Source organism: Dipodomys merriami, unplaced genomic scaffold (assembly GCF_024711535.1).
Source record: "Dipodomys merriami isolate MVZ:Mamm:240054 unplaced genomic scaffold, mDipMer1.0.p SCAF_34, whole genome shotgun sequence".
Lineage (NCBI taxonomy): Eukaryota > Metazoa > Chordata > Mammalia > Rodentia > Heteromyidae > Dipodomys > Dipodomys merriami.
This window is the reverse complement of record NW_027204937.1, coordinates 518,378-537,733: the sequence shown is the minus strand read 5'-3', so window position 1 is coordinate 537,733 and position 19,356 is coordinate 518,378. Positions and strand designations below refer to the sequence as shown.

The window sequence follows — 19,356 nt, the reverse complement described above, 5'->3', positions numbered from 1 at the left end:
TATAGGGTGGGCCAGGGAGCTAAGGGCAGCAAAGTAAACATCTGTCTCCGCATCCTCAGTGTTCTCTGAAAGGGCAGCTTGGGGTTCCTAGATGTCCCCAAGGCCTGGCTCAAGGACAGAGCCAACTTGGAGGTATGGAGTACTTTTTTACCTCTCATTCCCCAGCCTTGGCCATCAGCAAGCCTCTTTGATGACAAGGGCATGTTATCTTACTGATTCTAACAACTCTCTCCCTGGCTTCTGTTACCCCTATTTGCAGATGGGGAAACTGGCTACACAGCAGCAAGATATCATCAGAAAGAGCAGCCTAAGGATTGGGCACAGTGGCTCACTCTTGTAATTTCAGCTACTTAGGAGGTAGAGATTGGGAGGATTGCTATTCAAAGCCAGCCTAGGCAAAAAGTTAGCACAACCTCCTCTCAATCAATAAACTAGGCATGGTAGTGGGCATCTGTGGTCCCAGCTCTATAGACAGGAGACTTGCAATCAGGAAATCAGACCAGGAAAAAGTGTGAGACCCTATCTTAAAAAAAAAAAAAAACTAAAGCAAACAAGGGCTAGAGTGGAGGCTCAAGCAGTAGAATATCTGCCTAGCAAGTACAAGGCCTCAGTTCAGATCCCAGTGCCACCATAATTTTTTTAGAGCTTAAAAAATAATAATAAAGCCTGGTGCTGGTGGCTCATGCTTGTAATCCTAGCTACTCAGAAGGCTGAGATCTGAGGATTGCACTTCAAACCCAGCCTGGGGCAGGAAAGGCCATGAGACTCTTATCTCCAATAAACCACTCAGAAAACTAGAAGTGGTACTGTGGCTCAAGTGGTAGAGAGCTAGCCTTGAGCTGAAGAGCACAGGGACACCACCCAGGCCTAGAGTTCAAGCCTCATGACCAGCTACTACTACTACTACTACTACTACTACTAATAATAATAATAATAATAATAGAGCTTCAAGTCTGCCTTCTGCTTCGATCAAAACCTACATTCTTTTCCCTGTGACCACAAACCCTCTGAGGGACAACAGGCAGGAGCATATGGGCTGTGGGTCATCTCATACAGTTCAGTGGAAAGCTCCAAGCTTTGTCTTGTAAGGAACAACACAGAGCAACTTGCTGAGGCTATGGCTGGAGAGATGATGGCAGCCCAGGGACTGGCACAATACTGCGTGCTCAAAACCTGATCATGATCAGGTTTTGCTGACCTTCATCTTCTGCTTGGATAGCAGTAATCAAAGAAGCTGCTGAAAAGTGGAGGAAGCCCTGCTGGACCTGGAGGGTGGGACTCAGCTGTATGATAAGTGGAACATTCAGGCAAACCAGTAAAACCAAGACTAGGGTGTCCTAAAGACTGTGGAAAGGAGTAATAACCATATCCCAGCCCCAAGTCACACTCCAGGCCTCCTGCCAGGGTCTGGCCTCATCACTCCTGCTCAGACACTTCCTGGACACCCTGTCCTCTCCCAGAAGCAACCACAGGGGCAGGCTGCCTGGGTGTGAACATCAGCTCTGCTGGTAAGCACCATGAATCTGTGTTCCTTCAGTCTCCTGTACTGGAAAACAGAAGCACTGAGCCTCACCGTAGGAGGACTCAGCTTTCATGAGAATGGAGTGAGAAAGTCCAGGCACAAGGTTTGGACAGGCACATGGGGTCTATAACTTCGTGAGATCACTGTCAGGCAGGGGTTATCACCAAGGTCACTATGGTCTGGTCAGGAAGCACAGTAAGTGCTTAAATGGGTCTGTTCCTCTTGTGAGCCAAGTACTCTGGGAGGACTGCTTCCTGGCCTGCCTCTGATGCTTAACACAGCCTGTCCTGGAGTGAGTGCCATGATAATTCAAGGATGTGGGGAGCATTTGCCACTTCAGCTGCTGGAGAGTGTAGAGTATTAGAGAAAATCTTGTGTTTCTGCACCATTTTGTGTACAAGTTCCCCCTGAAACCTGAGCCCGCTAAAGGACAGACTCTGTGTGTGTGTGTGTGTGTGTGTGTGTGTGTGTGTGTGGTGTGTGTGTGTGTGTGTGTGTGTGTGTGTGGTGTGTGTGTGTGTGTGTGTGTGTGTGTGTGTGTGTGTGTGTGTGTGTGTGTGTGTGTGTTGGCTGCATAGACAGAGAATTCCAGAGAGATGAATGCAGCCCGCTAAAGGACAGACTTTGGGGCATGTGTGTGGGGGGGGGGGTGGGGGGGGGGGGTGTGTAGGCTGCATAGACAGATAATTCCAGAGAGATGAATGTAGTCTTGGAGCTGCATCTCAGTTTACCCAGCCTCCAGAGAGATGCCTTACAGACCAAAGAAATCACCACTTTGGTTTCCTAGGAGACCCCTCCAGGAAAGGCAGGGAAGGCTGCCTACTCCCCCTTTGTAAGCAGAGGAAATTCTTGCCTCTTTCATTCTTCCCCTAGGACCCAGCCTTTGCATGCACAGATTCTCCTGACTCCCTCAGGGATAGGAACTAGGGAGGAGAAACCAAATATCATTTTTTTGTTTTCTAGGTGATTAATGCTAATCCATCTGCAGACTATCTTGTGCACAGTCAGGATAAAACATTCCAGCCAACATTAAGCCTTCGTGTGCTGTCCAAATACAAATGCAAAAGCAGATGGACCCACTGATGGCACTCAGCAACCTCCTTCCTCTTGCAGCATCCATTAGATGCTTCTCTGAGGCTTTGCCCTTTAAAATGATACAAAGATGCCTAATCATGGGGGTTAATGAGATCCCCATCTTTTCTAAGCAGTTTCAGCAAGTTTCCAGCAAGTACAGCTGGAACTTGGTGGGGTCTGGCCCCTTTTGCTTTGGGTCAAAAATCTTGCTCCCAAAACATGCCAAGTCTGGAAACTTCCTGATACCCTGCAAATAGATTCCTTTTCTCACTGGATTAATCAGAACCCAATTCTGAGGGGGGAGAAATGGAGGGAGACCGCTGGCTTGCACAGCTGACTCTAATATGCTATTGAATGCCAGTGATTAATATCCGTTAGCTGAAGGTTGCTGGTGGTGATCATGATTAGATTTTAAGCACTCAGTACTATGCCAGTCTCTGGGCTATTTGGCTTTTTAAATAGCAGGGATCCCTCCTAGCTCCAGGTGTCTGCTGTTTTTTGTTTTTTGTTGTTTTTTTTCCGGCCGTGGGGCTTGAACTCTGGGTCTAGGTGCTATCTCTCAGCTCTTCAGCTCTACTACTTGAGCCACAGTGCCACTTCCAGTTTTCTGGTGGTTAATTGGAGACAGGAGTCTCAGGGACTTTCCTGCCCGGCTGGCTTTGAACCATGACCTCAGATCTCAGCCTCCTGAGTAGCTAGGATTACAGGTGTAAACCACCTGAACCTAGCATGCCTGCTGTTCGTATGTCTCATCTCTTCTGAATTGCTGCCATCAGAGTATGCTTTAATCACCTTCATGGCTCCAGCTCCTGGTTCCAGGCTCAGCACCCAACAGTCCCCTGGGAGGGTGCAAGTTGAAGGTAACTGATTGAATGCCTTATATGCTTTCATGAATAAGCTTACACATCTCCGCCCTCTGGTAGCCAACCCAGGCATCTAGGGGGTGATGGTGTTTGTGAGCTGCATGGCTGGGGATGACACCCTCCCTCCCCATGGTCACCGTGCTTTCCATAAATCCACAAATTCTTCATATATCATAAACCTCCAAGAAGTCCCTAGCATCAACTCTCTCTTTATTGTGGCTTTATCAAAATGACCTCACATTTATCTTGTCTTCATGGATAACTTAACCTTCCTAGTTTCTTTGTACTTCTTGTTCTTCTCCTGGGATCCTGATTAGAACACAGATTTAACAGCCTCCTAATCCCTCCTGCCTGGTGGCCATCCAACGCAGGCCTCAGCACCCACAGTCAACATTTCACCCCATTATTCCTATCCACACAACCCACAGGAGATTTCATCATCTCCACCCACCAGAGGTCAGGGGAGGAAAGCAAGTGGCCCAAGTCCTATACTGATTTTCAGTTCAACCAGTGAATGTTTAATAAAAATCCCAATTCTATAGGCCTAGCATGAGGAACATGTGTGTGAGTGTGTGTATGTGTGTGCGTGCGCATGTGCATATATGCTTCTGTCTACATGCACACAACTATGCACAAAGCACTAATAGATGCTAGACTCATCACAGTGACCTAGGGTCTGCCCTCTAAGAATTCAAAATTCAGTGCAAATGTTGTGTTTAGTTTTAAATTGGCATGTCATAGACTATATTAGCCAAGTCGTTTTCAACAGAGACAATATAGTACTATGTTGACTTGATAGCTGGAAGGTCAGGAAAAAAAACATTTCAATATTGTGCAAATGACAGAGTACCAGGAACTGCCTCCATTTCTAGGGTCCACTAAGCAAAGAAGAAGAGGCTGGAGTCAATGAAAGCAGCCTTACAGGAAGGGCACAACATGGAACCCAGTCCCTGAAGAAGGGAGGGGGAGGAGAAGTACTAATGCCAGGGCCTCTGATGAGGGAGTGGTGAAGGTGGTTCAGCAAGTCCTGAGTAGGTTGCAGCCCAGGAAAGAGAGGCTACTATATGGCCAGGCTGCTGGATAATGCTCACTGGCAGGCACAGGAAGCCAGGCAGAAGTTTTCAGGAAGCAAAAGTCCCTTCTCCCTTATCAGTGGGCAGTGGAGCCATCTCCCTCCACACCTCACACTAGCTCTCTGTCTCAATGAAGGATTTGCACAGATTCTGTGCAAGAGCCTCTCTTTCCTGGCCTGCAACCTACTCAGGACTTGCCTTGGCTATAATTTTGCCTTGTGACATATGGCTTTGGTTATTAGAATAATGGAATTATAATCGCCATTTTATAATCACTAACTGCTAGCTCTGCTTCTATAACTTGCTTCTTTGCCAATGGTGAAACTACCACTGGCCATTTGTGAGTGGCCCCCTCCCCCATGGATCTTACCTTTAAATACTCTGAGCTATTTGACTTTATGGCTGCTCTTCACTATCTTGGTATAGTGAAAGGTAGTCATCACGGCTAATATAGATTCCTAGCCTGATTGACTAAGTGTTGGTGACTCTTCTTGCTGATTGTAGGTTCAAGTCCCACTGGCCCCAGGAAGTTGAGATACTTCAGCTCAAAACCTGGGGGATAATCCCATTAAAAGTTTGAAGTTTGATCTTTTTTTGGGGGGGAGGGCGGGGGGGGGGGGTGGAGAGTCCCGTCGTGGGGCCTGAACTCTGGGCCTGGGCACTGTCCCTCAGCTCTTCAGCTCAAGGCTAGCGCTCTACCACTTGAGCCATAGCACCACTTCTGGCTTTTTTCTTTTTGCTTATGTGGTGCTGGGGAATCGAACCCAGGGCCTCATGCATGCAAGGCAAGCGCTCTACCACTGAGCCACCTTCCCAGCCCCAAAAGTTTGATCTTTGTGCAATTAAATCGTAACAGTGTCGCAACCTCTCCAAGCTCCTCAGCCAACAAAACATGGGCCTGTGGGAAGCTCCTACACAATAGGAAAATGTGGCTGAACGTTCTGAGTTTAAGGTTTGCCCTGAGAAAGCAGGGCAGACTCCCTCTTCTTGGTTAAGTCTCTGCCCAGTACCTGTGTCACCTAGGTAACTGGCAGTCACCTCCCCCTCCTGCTAGCCATGAGGCATGACTTTGGGATGGTCCCAGGCCCTAAGATCATATCCAGATCCAATGTGGCCAAGCTTTCTCCCTGTCACCTGGCACAGATAAGTCCTGGGCTGGAGGTGGGGCCCTTCAGCCTTGCACTCCTCCATGCACGTTTGGTAATGCAATAAACTTCTTGCCTGAATGCTTCCTGGTGTTCTCTTTATCAGCTACCTAATTAAACCTACTTATTTAATTTACCTTACAATGATTCTTGTAATAGAGGCCAAAAAGGTGTGGCTGAAAGCTCTCAGTTTGTGACAAGGGCAAAAAGATGTGACTAGAATCTCTGAATCAAATCTCTGCCTTCTGAGGAACTAGGTCTACAGGCATGAACCACCAGGCTGGACAAAGATTTACTTTTTTTTTTTTTTTTTGGTCGGTGATGAGGCTGAACTCAAGGAGTGTGCTAAGCCATGAGAAGGGAACCCATTAGGCTAACATACAGGGAATAAGTTGGCCACATTTCTCAGAGGTAGTAGGAAATGTATATAGTGAAGTGGGTATGAGCATGGGCTTGAAATGTATCTGGCTTGAATCCTGTCTCTATAATTAGTAATTATGTGGCTTTGAGTGTGTTGCTACTCTTGCTTAGCCTCAATTTTCTCATCCCTACAATGGACATAATAATAGTATCTGCCTTACAAGGTTATAATGAGGAGAAAATGAATTAGTGCTTAGAAAGCACTTAACATAGTACCCAGCACATGGCAAGTATTCAATAAATATCTGCTACTACCACTGAATATAGCTCAGCAATTGCTAAATGAACTCAGTAATTAAACCACCATTATATAGATAAAGCTTATCCAGACATGTGTATATGTAAAAGAAAATTCCTTTCCACTCTGCTGAACCTTTCTGTACCAGCCTCTTACCTTCAACTGTCCCAGCAAGCCCTGATTTCCTGCCTCCAATCTCTCTCTCTCTCTCTCTCTCTCTCTCTCTCTCTCTCTCTCTCTCTCTCTCTCTCTCTCTCTCTCTCTCTCTCTCTCTCTCTCTCTCTCTCTCTCTCTCGTACAGGTCCGGACCTGGGCCCTGACCCTGAGCTTTATGTGCTGAAGGCTAATGTTCTACCATTTCAAGCCACAGCTCCATTTCCAGCTTTTTGATAGCTAATTATAGATAAGAGTGTCTTGGACTTTCTATCCAGGCTAGCTTTGAACCACCAATCTCAGCCTCCTGAGTAACTAGGATTACAGGCATAAGCCATCAATGCCCAGCCAATTTCTCTCTCTTATACAACACAATGACTTTCCTACTCACTGAAAAGTTCTGGACAGAGTGGAGAGTGAGAGGAGGTGAAGGGAAGTGGCTATCCCGGATAAAGAAAATTCAAGAGGATTGTGTAGCAAAGCCTGGGACTCAGTGACTACAGTTGACTGAGCCAGAGTCCCCAGAGGGCAACCATGAGAATGAGCTGTGTGTATGGGGGATGGGGAGGATCTGGTGGTATTAGATACAGACCTTTGAACCTTAAGGCCAGGAGGAGAAACAAGGGTGTGATGGGAAGATGGCATTTCAGTGGGTGGGGAATGCAGCTGGGACTAGAAAGATTCCAGATTTGCAGATGTAAATTGGCTGGAGAAAGAAAAAAAAAAGCAAAATTGGAGCAGAGAATCAGTTAAGAGCTTGCTGCGACTATCCAGGGTCAGAAGCAGGTTAGCATGCAGCCCAGTAGAAAGGGGAATGCTTTATGATGCTTTATTTAACATATGCAGTGTCTGGACACACCTTCATCACACACAATAACAGCATAATTACTAAGCACATATATTGAGCAATGATAATAAAGACATTTGTTGAGTACTAGATGTTTACCGAGTATTTTGTAAGGTGTTTTATAGCACTAATTTATTTTCTACTCACAGCAGCCTTATGCAGTGAATGCTATAATTATGCCCATTGTATGGATGAGGAAATTGAAACTAAGGAATGCCCTCAAGGCCATATCATTTAATTACACAGCAGGGCTGGGAAATGACACTGTGTAAAGTGTTAGCCTTGAGCAAAAGAAGCTCAGGGACAGTGCCCAGGCCTTGAGTTCAAGCCCCAGGACTGGCAAAAAAAAGTAATTACACAGACAGGAGTCAGCCTGGATATGTTTCACTCGAGGCTGGGTTATACCCATCATGTTACATACTCAGTCCAGTAGCCACCTTCCTGGCTCAGGCTTTTGTCAATTGGTGATTTTTAAATAGAAATTTCAGGGAAATCTGCTGTATTGAGTTCTGAATGCTGCAGATTTAGTAATCCTAGCTCATAAGCCAGAATGTTTGCATAAGTATGATAGAAATCACAGATCTAAGCTGAGCTCCGGTGACTCATACCTGTAATCCTACCTGCCCAGGAGGGTGAGGTCTGAGGATCATGGTTCAGAGCCAACTGGGGCAAAAAAGTCAGTGAGACTCCTATTTCCGATTAACCACCAGAAAACCAGAAGTGGTGCTGTGGCTCAAAATGGTAGAATGCTATTCTTCAGTGAAAAAGCTCAGAGACAGAACCCAGGCCCTGAGTTCAAACCCCATGACCAACAAAAGAGAAAAAAAGAAAGAGAGAGAGAGAGAGAGAGAGAGAGAGAGAGAGAGAGAGAGAGAGAGAGAGAGAGAGAGAGAGAGAGAGAGAGAGAGAGAAATCACAGACCTAATCCCTGGCTTGTGGTAAAGAAGTAAGCACCTGTGGAGCATTTCTAGGCAGTGACTAGCTCATAGTAACAAATGGTCAATAAATGGTAGTTGTTAAAAACAGTAACAATAGGGTATTCAAAGTAAATAAAGAGAAAACTAGAAATCAAGCCAGTTAAGAGCCAGTTCAAAGTCCTGACTATGCTGACCTGAAGAGGAGATGAGAAAAAAAAAAGAGAGGATGGGAAAGAAGGAGAAAGAAAGAAAAGAATGGAAGGGGAGGGAGGGAAAGGGATGGGAGGAAAAGAAAGGAGAAGAGAGGGAAAAGACTCGTCTTCAAATGTACAGTATTGTCAGGTAGGGAAAGTAGATAAGACCCATTTTGTGTGGCGCCGGTGGGCAGAACTGGGACCAAGGCTAAGGTTAAGAGTTTCCAGCCACTTGAGGTGACTCATGCTGAAACAGATTTCTGTGGGAAGTTGTAGAATTCAGTTACTAAAATTTTCCAGTAAAGTTGTATGCAATGCAGTTCATCTAGAAGGAAGGAACTTTAATGATAATTCTCAAGATCAGGCATGTCAAAATTACCTATAGGTCTTGCTTAACACTAACTACTGAACCCATGTCCAGAAATGTATATCATTCAACCTTGGGTGGGGCCAGAGAACTTGTATCTCTGACTGGTTTCAAGGTGAGCCCATACTTTGCCTTAGAACACAGGAATTTGGAAATAGGGGTTATTTGGTTGGCCCATGGAAATGCTTACAGAAATTGCAGCAGATAAAAAAAATTATAAAGTCCCAAGTCTTTCACTATAAAGGTATTCAATTTGAAGGAATAAATCTTATTCCAAGATGGTGATTTTTCTTATTGTTTCTGACATTAACATTTCCTTATTTAAAAATGTAAAGCTTATTAATAGTAGATAGAAGCTTTTTTTTTTCTGCCAGTCCTGGGGCTTGAACTCAGGGTCTGGACACTGTCCTTGAACTTCTTTTGCTCAAGGCTAGCACTCTACCACTTGACAGTGCCAATTCTGGCTTTTCTGTTTATGTGGTAGTGAGGAATCCCAGGGCTTCATGCATGCTAGGTAAGCACTCTACCACTGAACCACATTCCCAGCCCTTGTCTTGTTTCTTAATGTCTTTGCATAGCAAAACAAGAAGAGGAAAATGCATTGTAGTACATTTTTTAAAAAATCTTCTTTAGTCAGGTGCCAATGGCTACTCAGAAGGCTGAGATCTGAGAACTAGCATACAGCCAGCTGAGGCAGACAAATCTCAAGACTCTTAGGTCAAATTAATCAGAAGAGGCCAGGAGTAGAAGTGAAGTTTGAGTAATTGAATACCACCTGTGAGCCAAAGGGATCGTGAGAGACTGTGAGTGAAAGCCCACTATGGGCAGGTACACACATACACACACACACGCATGCATGAGCATGTCTTTTTTTAATTATCTTTTATTTAGACCGAACATTAAAAAAAATAAAAATAAAAAGTCTGGGTCCATGAAAAACACCAAACTCTAGGAAACATTGTTCCTTTAATGTATAAGAGCTTAAAATGAGTCCTTTCTCCCAACTCAAATGTAAGGTTCTCATGAGCCTTTTTTTTTTTTTTACAGTTTTGGGAACTGAACCCAGGGCCTTAGTTCTTGCTAGACCATCTCTTATCAATTATTAGTTTTTATTGTTATTATAAAGGTGATGTATTACCAGTTTTTATTGTTATTATAAAGGTGATGTATTATTAGTTTTTATTGTTATTATAAAGGTGATGTAGGGCAGGGAAGGTGGCTCAGTGGTAGAGCGCTTGCCTTGCAAGCCTGAGGCCCTGGGTTCGATTCCTCAGCACCACATAAGAAAAAAGAAAAAAGCCGGAAGTGGCGCTGTGGCTCAAGTGGTAGAGCGCCAGCCTTGAGCTGAAGAGCTGAGGGACAGTGCCCAGGCCCAGAGTTCAGGCCCCGTGACCAGACCCCCCCCAAAAAAATAATAATAATTGAGCTGGGAGCTGGTGACTACTCAGGAGGCTAAGATCTGAGGATCACAGTTCAAAGCCAGCTCAGGCAGGAACATCCATGAGACTTATCTCCAATTAACCACCAGAAAACCAGAAGTGGCACTGTGGCTCAAGTAGTAGAATGCTCTCCTTGAGCGCAAGAGCTCAAGAACAGTACCCAGGCCCAGAGTTCAAGCCCCACGACCAACCAATAATAATAATAATAATAACTGTTAGACTTTGCTGGTGCTCCAACTGCTTTGAACTAAGGGCTGGACTATCAGCCAAGCAACCAGCAAGACTGCCTTCAATGCCAGTGCCAGCCACTTGGAACACCTGCAGATGCCACCAGGAAGCTATATGGCAACCACAGCTGCTTGCTGCAAAAGCACAACTCTGACTCCTGAAGGTATTGTCCCTGCCATAACTATTTCAGACAGCTTATCTTACATTCTTTATCATCATATGCCGCAGTGAAGTATAGATAACCCTGTAGCCAGGATCAGGCCATAGGCAGAGCACTTCCTCTTTGCCTCTGCTCCCTATCATTTCTGCCTGGGCTACTCTCTGGAACTTTTCAGCTGCCCTGTTATTACTATTCCACCACCACTGTTGCTGCCATTACCCTTGGTACTACTCAATGTTGCTTCTGATTGTCCTCTCTTAATCTGCATGAGGAAATACCATGATTGGCTATATAACCAGGCTATTTGGCTCACTTCATGAGCCAACCCAGAGATGTCTTCCTGTACCAACTCCTCGTGTTGTAGCATTAGACTCATAAAAGGGCTTTCTCACGATCTCTCTCTCATTATCTTTTCTTGCCTACATTTGATTTTTATCACTAATCAGGTATGCTGAGGGAGATAGCAGAAGTCGCAAAAGTAGCAGAGTGAAGGTAACAGTAGTGACAGGAAATTGAAATGTTCTAGGGAGCAGAAGTGACAGAGACAACAAGGACTCTAAGGAGCTGAAAATGACAGACAGTGGGAGCTAGGCTGTGGAAGAGGTCCAGAGAGTTGCCAAAATCTTAATGATCATGAGTCTTAGGTACCCTAAGCCTGAGAGTTATAACATTAACTTATGTCAGGGTCCCAGTGCGCAAGGCCTGTATGAGAGCAGCTGTAACATTACAAGGTATTATCTGCTGGTGCTGCTGCTACCGCAGTAAATAAAGAACTGCAATGATACCATGTGCCTGGGTTGCTGCTGGTTAAAACCAAGAACAATAGACCTCTAACCTGAGTACCTAGAAGCATCATTTTCTGGCTTCTAAAGCCTAGAACAATTGACCCTTAAGTTTCAAAGCGTGGAGCTGTGACTCTGGACCTGCCAGTCCAACTCCTATTCCTTGTCAAAGGGCCTGGGACTGGAAATATTAGCAAAACCTTAATCTGTCTGCCCACAGGTCCTATCTGGGTAAAGGGTGACTGGTAACAATGTGTCATTTTTGTTGTTTTTGGTCATGGAGCTTGAACTCTGGACCTGGTGCTGTCCCTGAGCTCTTCAGATCAAGGTGAGCACACTACCACTTAAGCCATAGCGCCACTTCCAGTTTTCTGGTGGTTTATTGGAGATAAGAATCTGACAGACTTTCCTGCTCAGGCTGGCTTTGAACTGTAATCCTCATATCTCAGCCTCCTCAGTAGTTAGGATTACAGGCATGAGCCACAGGCGCCCAGCTATAAGGTGTCTTTTAAAAAAGCATTACAGAACTTTTTGCCTGCTTGAGTGCTTACTCTGAATATATTTGGCCTTTGATGAATGCTTTTTGTGATCATTATGAACATTTATTGCAATAAATAACCATAGCCAGTCCCTGTAGGAAAGTACTTAAGGAAGGAGGACTGTGTGTCCCTCATTAAATCACCCTGGCTGCTTATCTGATGCCATTGCACTCTATTAAGCTATCTCTTTTCATCCACTCTATTAAGCTACCTCTTCTCTTTGTGCCAGCTTCTCCTCCGCCTGCACACCCAGAATGTCAGGCCACTGAGCATAGGTAATCTATCAGTGGCTTCATGGTGCACATCAATTTAAATCAATAGTCTATGATTTGGGGACTGTTCATCTCTGTTGAGGAACAAGGGCTGAATAAATTATCAGAGATTTGACCACTTCTGTTAGGAAATGGTAACGACAGAGAAGCAACCTGAACCTAAGTCAGAACTTACCCAAGAGAATCCATGAAGGATTTTAACTATTACAGTATCTAAATTCACTATCTTACCTGGTTTTGTTGGTAAGCTTTTGTTTTTCAATAGTGAGCTGCTGAAAGTCTGATCACTAAATAAATGAAGATATACAGATATTACTATGGTATGTTGGGTTTATTTGATCATAGTATTTTTTAATTTTGTTAGAAATGATAGGATTCTGATTCAAGAAGCAAGATGAGGACCAGTTGGCTTGGAGGCATTGGCATTGTATTAGTGAGGAGACAGCTCCTGGGCTCACAGCTTGATGAACCCAGCTGCTAAGTATAGAAAGCAAGAAGCAGGAGATCAATATTTTTGGTATAAAAATCCCTTTATTTCACTTTGGCCTGATAGAACTACACCCTCTGTTAAACTATACCCTTTGGTAAAATTAAGCCAGGTACCAGTGGCTCACACCTGAATTCCCAGCTACTCAGGAAGCTGAAATATGAGGATCATGGTTCAAAACCTGCCCAGGCAAGCAAGACCATGAGACTCTTATCTCCAATTAACCACCAAAAAGCCAGAAATGGAGCTGTGGCTCAAGTGATAGAGTGCTATCATCAAGCAAAAAAGCTCAGGGACAGTACTCAGGCCCCGAGTTCAAGCCCCAGGACCAGCGCACACACACACACACACACACACACACACACACACACACACTCTCTCTCTCTCTCTCTCTCTCTCTCTCTCTCTCTCTCTCTCTCTCTCTCTCTCTCTCTCTCTCTCTCTCTCTCTCTCTCTCTCTCTCTCTCTGAAAACAGCCAACCTAAAACTATAAACTATATCTTCTGATGCAGTTTAGCAAACCCACAATGTATATTGACTATGTTTTAGGACACCTTCTGTAAGAGGTCCAATGTCCAGTATTTGGTCCTACCACCTTGGATCACATCCCTAACTTCTCTGAACACTAGTGCACTATGCTTATATGAGTCAGCTTTCTATCACTATAACAAAAATACCTGAGATAACTAACTTTTTAGGAAAAGTTGGTTTGATTTGGCTCACCATTATGGAGCATCCATTTCATGATTAGTTGGTTCCATAGCTTTCGGCCTGTGGTAAGGTGGGAACACATGGAGGAGCAAAACTGCTACATTGTCAGCTCGGGACAAAAATGAGAGAAGGCGCTAGAATCCCACAATCCTCTTTAAAGCCATGCCACCAATGACCTAGAAACATCTCATAATGTTCCCCTTTTAGAGGTTCCATTATCTCTCAGTAGTTTGTAGACCAAGCTTTCAACACACAAGCCTTTGTGGGGCTTTTACCACACAAACCACAGCACTATGTCCACTTTGTGGAGCTGTTTCAAAACAATGGTCATGTTGAGCCTGTTACACAACTGGGACTTAGCATTTATCATCACTGAGTCAGAAAATTCCCCTCCCTTTTTTAGTAATTCTACATGAGGTATCTAGCACATCTTACTTTGTCTTGTTATATTACATTGAATTGTATTATAATTAAACGTAAGGCATTTAGAATCATACCTGTAATTAATTCTCCAGAAAAACTGAAACAACAGGAGAGAGGGAGAGGGGGGAGAGGGAAAGAGAAAGAGAGAGAGAGAGAGAAAGAGAGAAAGAGAGAGAGAGAGAGAGATACATGGAGTAAGGGACAGAGACACAGAGATTTTAGTATGGAATTTGGCCCATGCAATTATGGAGACTGAGAAATTCCATAATATGCCATCTGCAAGCTGAAGAATGAGGGAAGACAGTATCATATATATTGCGTTCAAGTCCAAGTAAGAAGGCCTGAGAAGCTAGAAATCTGATTTCAGAAAAGAATTCACCCTTCCTCTGCCATTTAGTTCTGTAAGGGGTCTCAATTGAAGGAACAGTGGGTACCTACACTGGATGAGCATAAATCTTCTTCACTCATGACTCAAATTTTAGTCTCCCTGGGCATTGGGGTATACGTCTGTAATCCCAGCACACAGGAAGCTGATACAGGAGGATTGTGAGTTGGAGGCCAATCTGGACCTTGAGGACCTGTCTCAAAAACAAACAAGCAAATAAGATGAGCACTGATGGCTCACACCATCAGTTCACACCTAGGTTGAGAACTTAGGATTGCAGTTTTAAACTAACATGGCCACGGAAGTCCATGAGACTCTTAACTCCAATTAATCACCAAACTTAGGTAAAAAAAACTAAGGGACTAGACTCAGACCCTGGGTTCAAATCCTAATACTAGAACACATACATAAGGATAAGAAAATGAGAGCACTTGCCTACCATGTGCCTGACCCTTAGCACTGTAAAAACAAAACAAAACTTAGAAATCTTCTTTAAAAGCAGATTTCCAGGTATAGACCCAGGGTGTTGTGGAGTCCAGATTCAGCATTTTTGCAAGCTTTCTGATGTGCAAGAATAATGCCACAATTTAAGCTGTACTTTAAGAAAGCCAGACTGTGTCTGCTTTGGCAACACATATACTAAAATTGGAACGATATACAGAGAAGATTAGCATGGTCCTTGCGCAAGGATGACATGCAAATTCGTGAAGCGTTCCATATTTTTTATGATATTTTCACAATAAAAAAAGAAAGCCAGGTTGCTATGTTTCCACTTCACTTTTATGGCATGGAATCAGAGGGAATGGCATTTCACACAATAACCAAGGGAGCAGATTCAGAAGACAGAAAGAATAAGAATCCTATCACTAGATTAAACCAGGTGCTGGTGTCTCATGCCTGTAATCCTAGCTACTAAGGAGGCTGAGCAATTCAAAGCCAGCCTGGGAAGGAAAATCTGTGAGAGTCTTATCTCCAATGAACTACTCAGAAAAATCTGGAAGTGGTACTGTAGACTGGTAGAGTGCTAGCCTTGAGCACAAAGAACCTCAGGAACAGTGCTCAAGCCTGGAGTTCAAGCCCCAGGACCATAAAAAAAAAGATATTCATTAAACAAGTCATTTAATCTCTCTAAGTTTATTTAAAATAACATAGACCAACAGTTCCATGCATTGCTACTCCATAGGCTGGTGGCAAGAACACACACACTCAGTCTGCATTGTACATATAACATATAAGAGAATGTCTTAAGGACTGTGGTCCTAACAAGATCCTAAACTCAAAAGAAAACCAGGCCAGAAGCTGATGGCTCATACCTGTAATCCTAGCTACCCAGGAGGCTGAGACCTGAGGATTGCAGTTCAAAGCCAGCCAGGCAGAAATGTCCTTTGAGACTCTTATCTCCAATTAACCATTCAAAAACCAGAAGTGGCACTGTGGCTCAAAGTGGTAGAGCACTAGCCTTGAGCAAAAGCACTCAGGGACAGAACCTAAGCCCTGAGTCCAAGCCCCATAACCAACAAGAGAGAGAGAGACAGAGACAGAGACAGAGGAAACTAAGCTCATTATTGAGAAAGAAATGAAATCTCAAGTTTTAGAAAGACTGCTATATGTTTAAACTATAAAAGGGATTTGCCTTAATTTCTGACTAACTGGAGAAATTGTTGCCCAGGGCACTCAATTCCTCTGCAACCTGACTGACACTGTTAGCCCAATGAGCTCCCTTCCCATAGCTTAGCATTCTCCCTTTTACTAGGCCCATTTAGTAAAGGCGGTAAATAATCAGCCTCCAACTCCCTTTACCTTGGGATGGCACTCCTCTGAGGCAGCTACCATCATATAAGGCAGCAAGAGCTCCTTAAAGTGACCTTCAGCTCTGGGCAGCTGCCGGGCCCCTTATCTACTACTTAAGCAACAGCCATAAATCCTAGTCTAACATGACAGAGCCCCTGGTCCACACATCTACACCAAGGTCTCAGCCTCTTAGCCCTTCTAGCCCCTCCTAGCCTCAGTAGGTTATATAGGTCACCTCAGACAAAGCTGGCACTTCTCACTTCTTCTTTGTTCTTTGTACCTGGATGTCTGTGTGGTTTTCTGGAAAAGTCTAACATACTCCAATAGACTATTTACATGGTTCATCAATTATGTAAATAATTACAGTAATGAGTAGATTCCCTGTAAAAGGGACTGCATTCATTTCAGCAAAAAATTAATCTGTTCAAAATTACCTCTTTATGTAATTGCTATGACCTTCTAAAAAGAACAAAATCCCCTGGACTGAGCTGCCAGGGGCTCAGGGTGAGAGACAACATGATGACAAAGAGACAGCAGGAAGAGGTTTGCTGGTAATGGAATTACCCTATACCTCTATTGTGGGTAGCCCAGGAAACCTGTATGTGCTAACATTCATACAACATACATGAAAACAAGCTGTTTTATTCCATTAAATTAAAAAATTCATAAATTAATTAGCCCAACTTGGAGTGACCACTTTTTGCCTAGATAATAGTAGCCCAAAGCATTTGAGTTTGTGGAGAGAAAAAAAACATATCTGAATGCCAAAAAAAAGCAGGTATGCTAGGAGAATGATAACAACACACATGGAGTAACCAACTGTACTGAATGCTTTTAATTTCCTCTCCCTCCCTTCCTGCCCTCTCTCTTTACTTTTTGGTGGTACTGTGCTTGAGTTCAAGACCTCACGCTAGGCAGGTGCTTCAACTCTGAACCACACCCCAAGTCCTTTTTGGCTTTAGTTGGTTTTTTTGAGGGGGAGGAGGGGGAAGGGTTTTTGCCCAGGGCCTGTTTCAGACATTATTATCTTACCCATGGCCTCCTACGTAGATAGGATGATAGGCATAGTGCAATATATCTGACTTACGAACTTTTTGCATGGTCTGAACTAGAACTTCAATTCTCCATTCTTTGCCTTCAGAATAACGGGGATTATGGGTAGGAACCACTATACTAAATGTCATTCTTTTTCTCATTTAACAGCCCTTTTTTTTTTCCTAAAGTGGTTATTCACTTTTGTGGGTCTCATCATTCTCTTCCCAAGAGAAAAAATTCCCAAGAGTAAAATTACCTCAATTAACTGGTAATTTCTACTATTCTTGTACAAAACATTCAACTTGCATCAATTTTTTAAGTTGGACCTTAATTTCTAGATTACCACATACCCTAACTTTACTCAGGAACAGCCAGCTAACTTCCAAGTCAAAGAAGCCTAGTGCAGATTTCTTTGGACTTTGTTTTTTGTTCTTTTAAATATTTGAGCCTCTGTCCTTATTCTTCATTCATTCATTGTTCAATATACCCTGCTTCATCTCTGATGCACAGAGCACCATGATAGAAACTGCAAACAAAGGTCAATGAGAGGTTGTTGAAGCTCAATCTGTGGCTGTGAGAGACACAAACAGACAATTAGATAACACTGCAAAAGACTTGTGGCACTGATGCACTTATTTTATTGGCACTTGAAGGAGAAGAGAAGTGTTGTAATGATAGCTTTCTTTAGCTTTAGCCGGAGTTGGCTTCAAGGCTGGATAATATTAAGCTCTTTGAAGAAAGGGAAAGGGCATTCCAGCTGCACCAGCTTGACAAAAACCACTGTCAATGACCCTCCCAACCTCCTAACCCAGAGAAACAAAGGTGAAAAGGAACAAACAAGGGAACAGAGAAAGATCCAATATGTCATGTTTGGTTTCTAAAGTAAACCATCTCAAAGACTTTTTACAGTACAAAGGACATGAGACATAAGTTTTGGCTGGGCACTGTAGCCTGAATGACAGGCTAGGCCAGGATCACCTGCTTAGTTCAACCCCTCCCCTTCCCCACTGGCCTAGTGTTTGCCTCTAAGCTCTAGAAATCCTCTGGAATTCATGCCTGTAACCTTTAACTACTCAAGAGGCTGAGATCTGAGGATCCAGTTGGAAGACAGTTAGGGCAGGAAAGTCCTTGGAGACTCTTTATCTCCAATTTTAAAAAGACAGCCGGGTGCTGGTGTAAACCTAACTACTCAGGAGGCTGAGATCTGAGGATCGAGGTTCAAAGCCAGCCCAGGCAGTAAAGTTGGTGAGACTCTTATCTCCAATAAACCACTAGAAAACCAGAAGTGGCTCAAGTGAGCACTAGCCTTGAGCTAAAGAGCGCAGGGACAGCACCCAGGCCCAGAGTTCAAGCCCCACAACCAACAACAACAAAAAAGCCATCCCTGCGCCAGCTAGACAGATGTAATTCCATCTTTAAAATAGACTGCACCCCCCAACCATGGAAATGAGTTTCTAATATTTTAAAATTTGAAATATTGTACCCCTACTCAAGGCTATGTTTTGGCTTTTGTTCCTAAGTAACTGTCACGCTGCCCTTATTCAAGCTATGTTTTGGCTTTTGTTCCTAAGTAACTGTCACACTGCCCCTACTCAAGGCTATGTTTTGCTTTTGTAACTTCTCACTTGACTTACATCTACAAAAAAAATAAAGGGGGGGGGGCTGGGAAGGTGGCTCAGTGGTAAAGCGCTTGTCTTGCATGCCTGAGGCCCTGGATTCGATTCCTCAGCACCACATAAGAAAAAAGAAAAAAGCCGGAAGTGGCGCTGTGGCTCAAGTGGTAAAGGACTAGCCTTGAGCTGAAGAGCTGAGGGACAGTGCCCAGAACCAGAGTTCAGGCCCCACGACCGGTCCCCCCCCCCAAAAAAAAAGGACCTTTAGACACTTTCTACCCCTACACAAAATAAAAATAAACTTTTTTAGTATATAAGAAACTCTAGCCGGGCGTTGGTGGCTCACGCCGGTAATCCTAGCTACTCAGGAGGCTGAGATCTGAGGATCCAGTTGGAAGACAGGGCAGGAAAGTCCTTGGAGACTCTTTATCTCCAATTTTAAGAAGACAGCTGGGTGCTGGTGTAAACCTAGCTACTCAGGAGGCTGAGATCTGAGGATCGAGGTTCAAAGCCAGCCTGGGCAGGAAAGTTGGTGAGACTCTTATCTCCAATGAACCACCAGAGAACAGGAAGTGGTGCTGTGACTCAAGTGGTAGAGCGCTAGCCTTGAGCTGAAGAGCTGAGGGACAGAGCCCAAGGCCAGAGTTCAAGCCCCATGACCGACAAAAGAAAAGAAAA

At 44.0% G+C, this 19,356-nt stretch overlaps 1 non-coding gene across 1 annotated transcript; it reads left to right on the top strand.

Annotated features, from left to right (window-relative positions):
• Positions 1-14,854: 14,854 nt before the first annotated feature.
• Positions 14,855-14,963, top strand: LOC138803534 (U6 spliceosomal RNA). The gene has a single exon (XR_011364953.1). It is a non-coding gene; the product is annotated as a U6 spliceosomal RNA (small nuclear RNA).
• Positions 14,964-19,356: the final 4,393 nt, after the last annotated feature.